Source organism: Triticum dicoccoides, chromosome 7A (genome assembly GCF_002162155.2).
Source record: "Triticum dicoccoides isolate Atlit2015 ecotype Zavitan chromosome 7A, WEW_v2.0, whole genome shotgun sequence".
NCBI lineage: Eukaryota > Viridiplantae > Streptophyta > Magnoliopsida > Poales > Poaceae > Triticum > Triticum dicoccoides.
This window is the reverse complement of record NC_041392.1, coordinates 525,967,964-525,975,054: the sequence shown is the minus strand read 5'-3', so window position 1 is coordinate 525,975,054 and position 7,091 is coordinate 525,967,964.

The window sequence follows — 7,091 nt, the reverse complement described above, 5'->3', positions numbered from 1 at the left end:
ATCAAAAAATTTAACATATGCAATGTGTGTGAAATAGAGTCCTGGATATAACATATATATAGACGGGGCGATCCACGAGAAGAGAGTGGAGGTATCATCGGCTTGAGGTGTCCATAGAATCGAAGAGAGGGATGATGTGTGTGTGTGTGCGCGCGCGATCGATAAAGAGCGCCATCAAATTTGTGTGTGCCCACGTCAAAGATATAGAGTGGTTGGCCTACTGGAACATGAGATGGGACATGTGCAGTTTGTCTCTGTGGCATGGATACCTACCTGCAGCGCTCGACTATCAGTTTGTGGTGGGGGAAGAGAGAGGCCCAATTAACTATAGAGGTACAATGGCTGGTATATGTGTGGAGGAGGAGAGAGGCCTACCTCATGTATTAAGGAGATCGATCTGCCTCATGTATTAAGGGAGATCGATCGACATCCATGCATATGTGCAGGAGATAAATAAGGTTGGGAGAGAGACAGAGCTAGAGTGTTGGAGGGGGTGGTAGTGGAGTTGCTTCTAACAAATGGTGGGATAGGCTTGCTAGACAAACGGAGGGCACGCCCGCAATATCAATAAGAGAGGAGATGGCTGCTTGTTGTCTGTGCACGTGCATGTGAGAGACGGGTCAGGAGGCATGCACGAATGATGAGGGGGGACGATGTGGCTGTGGTAAGCAGACGTAACTACATAGGAAGATCAATCGCCCTTTGTAAGAGAAAGGAGAGACATAACTTGTGAGGTACGTCGATCGATGGGGGGGTAGTTAAAGTCGATCTAGGTATATGTTGGGAGATCGATCGGTATACATGCATGTGTGTGTTAGAAGCAAATGAGGCACGAGGAGAAGGATAGAGAGAGAGGGATGCATGTAGGAGGTGGTACGAGAGGCATACTATATCAAGGGGGAGGAGTGTGCGAGTACGAGAATGATGAAAAGAGTGGTGGGAGTGAGGCATGGACGGTGACAAGAGAAGAGGGGAAGCTTGTGTTTGTGCTAGGCACACCTGGCTAGAGAGGCATATCGATCGATGTGCGCCGTAAAGAAGGAGCTGGGGGGCCTACACACACCGTGGGAGAACGAACTAAAGTGAAAAGACGAATTTGCGTGATGGACCTAGAGAATGCTGAGGGAGGGTGAGAGGGATGCGGGCGTGTGCATGCACAAGAGAAAGTTAGCGCTAGCTACAAAGATAAGAGGGTTGTGTGGGTGTAAAAGACGAATAGAGATCATATATACTTCATTATAAAAAGCGAATTCGGATATTTGAAGAATTTATCATAGTGTTCCAAATAGATGGATGTGTGAATATATATAACGGTGATACACATGGTGTGGTTATGAACATGGTATACTACATTTAATATGTTTTATCTCTACTCTTATAAAAAACGGAGTTGTTGATGATGGTGTGCCTGCTATCCTGCATTATAGGCCGTCTGATTTATATCTAGCGGATAGCAAGGAAACTATGATGGTTGAAGTTGGCAACAATCATGATTGTAGATTCTTATTGAAATAGAGAAACAAATTCAAATTTAGTTCAAATTGCAGCGGTAGTATAGACATTTGGAATGCACTAAAATGTTGGTATGAGTAGGTTACATGCATTATACAGTAAGCAAAAAAAATTAATCGGACATAACATGGATTCATACTCCCTCCTTCCATCTATATAGGGCGTAATGAGATTTTTAAGACCGCCTTTGACTATTGACAAGATTAATAGTACATGACATGCACAATGTGAAAATTATATCATTGAAAGAACCTTTCACAGACGAATTTAATGGTGTGCTTTGTGTAAGTTGCATGTCATATATCATTGCTCTAATATTTGATCAAAGTTAACATCGAAAAATGTATTAGGCCCTATAGATGGAAGGAGGGAGTATCTTTGAATAGCATTTGTATAGTAAAACGGGGCAAGACTCTCTCTTTGTGTGGTGTGAATAGTTTTATTTTTTTCATTTTCTTTTTGGTTGAGGGAAGTGCGAATTGATTTGGTACGTACAAGTACAATATTACTACACGTTAGGCTTGTCCCTAAAATTCAACCTGCGTCTTGTTATATCCCGAAAATTTAGATATCTTGCTCCCAAAACTATCACCTTCACAACCTGTGCCTTGCTATCCCGAAATTACAATGCGCGCGAAAACTCCCTCCAGCTGCCAAATCCCGACACGCGAAATCCCCCTTCTAACCCTGAGCCAAAAGGGCCGCTAGTTCAAATTGGTGGGGGGTACTTTTGTAACACACCCTACATTTTGGACAAGCGTGTTCCTAAGTCATGCTTCACCCCCTCCCATCGCCCCCTTTTCGCCATTCCAAATCCCAGGCCGCCATAACCTCTCCCCTCCAGCCATGAAACCCCACCCTCCTCCGTCCGCCACGTCACTGCTGCCCAGCCGGAGCCTCTTCCCCGACGATGTCGTCCAGCGCAACAGCTCGAATTCCCTCCTCCATCTCGCCGTCCTGCCGGTTCAGCTGCCCCGTCCTCCACCTCCAAGGAGCCGCTCCGACGATCGCCTCGTCTATCACGGCTGCTCCATCCCCACAGCACTGCCTTAACTTGCTCCACCGGAACCGCAACATCCTCACCGACTCCTCGGACAAAGCCGAGGCCTACTCGGCGCCACCAAACAACTCATCGCATCGCACCTTCTCCTTAACTCGACCTCCCGGCGCCGACGGTGCTCCATCCTGCACCCCCATGGAGCGGCTACCTTGAAGCCGGCCGCGGGCGACATCTCCACGACGGCTCTCCCCCAGTGCAAGGCCCCTTCGACGGCGGCGTCCATACCAGCCGGATCTGCTGCTGCTGCTCTGGCTCTCGCTCAATCGCTCGCTCGCCCAGCTGCTGCTGCTGCTCTCCCCCTCGCTTGTGTTGCTGCTCTGCTCCGATTAAGCCACACTTCAGTCGACTGAATTGACTTTTGGGTCAGTCGATTTTCAAGGGTTGGGGGGGCTCGCCGGAGTTAAGGAAGAACCACCCGCAGCGGGGACGGGGGCTCGCCGGAGGGGTACCCCACTATCTATCTTAGGGTTCAGGGTGGGTGGGCGGGGGGCCTAGAGGGCTGGCCGGGGCGGCGGTTGATGAAGCTATGTACCTAGGGTAGGGTCATGGACCTGTCCAGCATACCCTCCCCAAGGACATCTTTACAAAGAATCAGAAGCAGTCGAAGAGAAATCATCATCCACTCGACCGTGGAGATGCGCTCACTCGACCACCTTGAAGACACTCGACCACCAGAAGATGAGGAACCCTCCACTCTGCAACGGTTAGGACTTAAACCATAGCATTATGAGCATTTATGACATTTAGTGTAGACGTTACCAGTAATGCCTTTCCTTTATGAGCATTGAACTCTGTGTAACGGAGGGGAGCTGGGGTCCTAGCGCACTCTATATAAGCCACCACCCTCCTCTGGGACAAGGGTTCGCACTTTTGTAAACACACACACACACATAATCCAGTCGACCGCCTTAGGGCACTGAGACGTAGGCCTGTTAGTTCCTCCGAGAAGGGCCTGAACTCGTAAAACTCGTGTGTACAACTACTACATAGCTAGGATCTTGCCTCCTCATACCTACCCCCCATTCTACTGTCAGTCTTAGATCCACGGTAGTTGGCGCCCACCGTGGGGCAGGTGTCTTAGCGACTTATTGGAGAAGTTGCAATTTTTTCGATCCCCATCATCATGGTTCCAGGCGGAGGTTTGGCTGAGGGTCGCGAGATCCGTCTCGGCGCGCTCATGTTTGTCGCCGACGACTCCGCTTGGCTTCAGGACGCACCACTCAACATCGACGCGCTCCCCGCCCGCGGGGCGACGCACTTTCACGCTTGTGTCCGCGGCGTCCTCCTATGGCAACCGTCGACCCAGTACCAGTCGACTCCAACGGCTTTCCCCCTCCCTGCGACCCGCCGGAGAAAGCGCAACGGCCGGTCGAGGATTCAACGGTGGGTGAAGCATGCGGTGGCCCGCCAGTCGGCCACCCCTCAAGTCGCGGCGCTCGAGCCCGACAAGTCTCTCTACGGCCTGTTCGATCTGTCGACTGGCTCCGTAGCGACTGCATCTGAGTGCGGCAGCAATGACTCGGCAACGGAAGTCCTGATGGTCAATGGACCATGTGGTCCTCCTGGCTTCGATCGTGAAGACGGAGGTGACGGGAACGGCGATCCGTGGCACGTTCACGAGGAGTACCGCCCCGAGCCTCTCTCCTCACAACAGAGAGAAGAACTTCGTCACCGAAACATGGATGCCCTGCATACTCCTATAGTTGGAGAAACACCCGAGGCCCAGGCCTTGGAATAGGCTCGCTTGGCCAATCTGGCTGAGCGCACTCGGCTGGAGAACCTACAACGCGCACTCGACGATCGCGCTCGTCAACGTGCTCCTGAGTCCAGTCGACGCCAACCTTTTCCACCTCCGGCTCAGGTATACCAGACACCGATCCAAAACCTAGTAGCTGCTGCCCGGATAGCAGGCGATTCAACCTTCCCAGTCAGAAGCTAGCCGAGGTCTGGCGCAGATCAGGGCCTTGCTCCGGGCAGCAGGAGAGCAGAATATGGCTGTGTCTCAGTCGCGGGATAGGATCCATAGCAGATCTGTGGTCGCAGATAAGGTCCAGTCGGCCCATAGCCCAAGACCGCCCCCGAGGCGTGAGGGACGTGGAGAGTGGCGTGATCAGTACAGAAACCAGGAGTAGTATGATCGTCGAGCCGATTGCGATGGTCACCGTCGAGTGCCCACGCCTCCTCCAAGGAGTGGGTCATACGTGCCGCGGCCACATGAAGACAGGCGCCCTAACAACGTCGGAAGAGGTATTCCAGTCGACCCCAGGGAGCCAGGCTTTGATGCGAGATCTATTCTCGTGCAAGGCTTGGTCGACAGAAACAGAGCTCACCGAGATGGCCATGACAGAGGCCCGCAAACCAGCAATAGGGTGCATGCCTCTGGCCCAGAATGCTTCAGCAGAGCTATCAGAGCTGCAGTGATTCCCCCCAACTTCAGGTTGGCGACTGGAGTCAGTAAGTTCACCGGAGAGTCCAAGCCTGACACCTGGCTCGAAGACTACCGAGTGGCTGTCCAGATTGGTGGCGGCAATGATGAGGTAGCCATAAAACACCTTCCTCTGATGTTGGAGGGCTCGGCTAGGGCGTGGCTGAATCAGTTGGCATCTGGCAGCATCTATACTTGGGAAGATCTCGCCCGAGTGTTTGTCAGAATGTTTGAGGGTACTTGCAAGCGGCCAGCGGGTTTGACAGAATTACAGTGTTGCATCCAGAAACCGAATGAAACTTTGAGAGATTATATCCAGAGGTGGATCACCCTGCACCACACGGTGGAAGATGTGTCTGATCATCAGGCAATTTGTGCTTTCAAGGAAGGCGTCAGGTACCGGGAGTTGAACCTGAAATTCGGTCGGACGGGAAACATGACTCTGACTTGGATGATGGAAATCGCCACCAAGTATGCCAATGGAGAAGAGGAGGAACGACTGCGGAGCGGCAAGCACAAAGCAGTCACCCACGAAGCCGGAGGAGGAAACTCCAGTCAGAAACAAAAACGCAAGGCCGAACCAGCTGCTCCGGGTGAGGCCTTGGCTGTGGTTCAAGGAAAGTTCAAGGGGAAGCCCAAAGGGCCGTGGAACCCCAAGAAAGTAAAAGATCAGGATGGAAATGACGTGTTGGATCTGTCGTGCCATATCCACACTAAAAAAGACGAAGAAGGTAATTTCATTTACCCGAAGCATACCACTCGACAGTGTCGGCTCCTGATCCAGCAGTTCTGAGAGAAACAACCCAAGGAAAAGGAGAAGGAGGCAGACAAGGCTAAGAGTGAAGGGGAAGATGATGATGGTTATCCTCACGTGAATTCCACTCTGATGATTTTTGCTGATGTTGAAAACAAGAGTCGATTGAGAGACATCAACAGAGAAGTGAACATGGTCGCTCCGGCGACACCCAGTTACTTGAAATGGTCGCAGACTGCCATTACATTCGACTAGTCTGATCACCCAGCGCACATCGCCACCCCTGGGAGGCAAGCGCTGGTGGTCGACCCGGTGATCGAAGGCACTCGACTGACAAAGGTCCTGATGGACGGTGGCAGTGGCCTGAACATTCTATATGCAGAAACGTTGAAAGGAATGGGCATTCCGATGTCCAGACTCAGTGAAAGCCATATGAGTTTCCATGGGGTCATCCCAGGCAAGAAGGCTGCGTCCCTCGGTCAGAATGCACTCGACGTGGTTTTTGGTGATGCCAAAAATTACCGCAAAGAAAAGTTGACGTTTGAAGTCATGGATTTTCAGAGTGCATATCATGCAATTCTGGGCAGGCCGGCTTATGCACGATTCATGGCTCGACCTTGTTACGTGTACCTCAAACTGAAGATGCCTGGTCCCAAAGGAGTGATCACTATCTCTGGTAATCGGAAAAAGGCGGAAGAGTGTTTCCAGAAGGGCTCAAAGATCGCCGATGCCCAGATGGCCGTGGCAAAATTGCAAGAATACCAGAAAAATGCAGACCCGAGTGCCCTGTTGCGAGCCAAGAAGCCAGCCACAGATTCAAGATTCCAATCGTCTGGCGAGACGAAGTCTGTTCACATCCACCCGACGGACCCCAATGCAGCTCCGACCCACATTTCGACCACACTAGACTTCAAATAGGAAGAAGCGCTCATCCAGTTCCTCCATGAGAACTGGGACATCTTTGCATGGAAGCCTTCTGACATGCAGGTGTTCCCAGGGGACTGGCTGAGCATCGTTTGCGAGTCGACCCAAAAGTGAAACCAGTCAAAGAGCATCTTCGACGGTCCGCCGTCCAGAAAAGAAAAGCAATCGGCGAAGAGGTGGCTCGGCTTTTGGCAGCTGAGTTTATCCGAGAGATTTACCACTCCGAGTGGTTAGCCAATGTTGTCATGGTCCCAAAGAAAAATGACTCACTCCACATGTGCATCGATTTCAAGCATATCAATCAGGCCTGCCCGAAAGATCACTTCCCTCTCCCTCGCATCGATCCGATAGTCGACTCGACTGCTGGGTGTGAGCGTTTGTCCTTTTTAGATGCCTACTACGGGTACCACCAGATC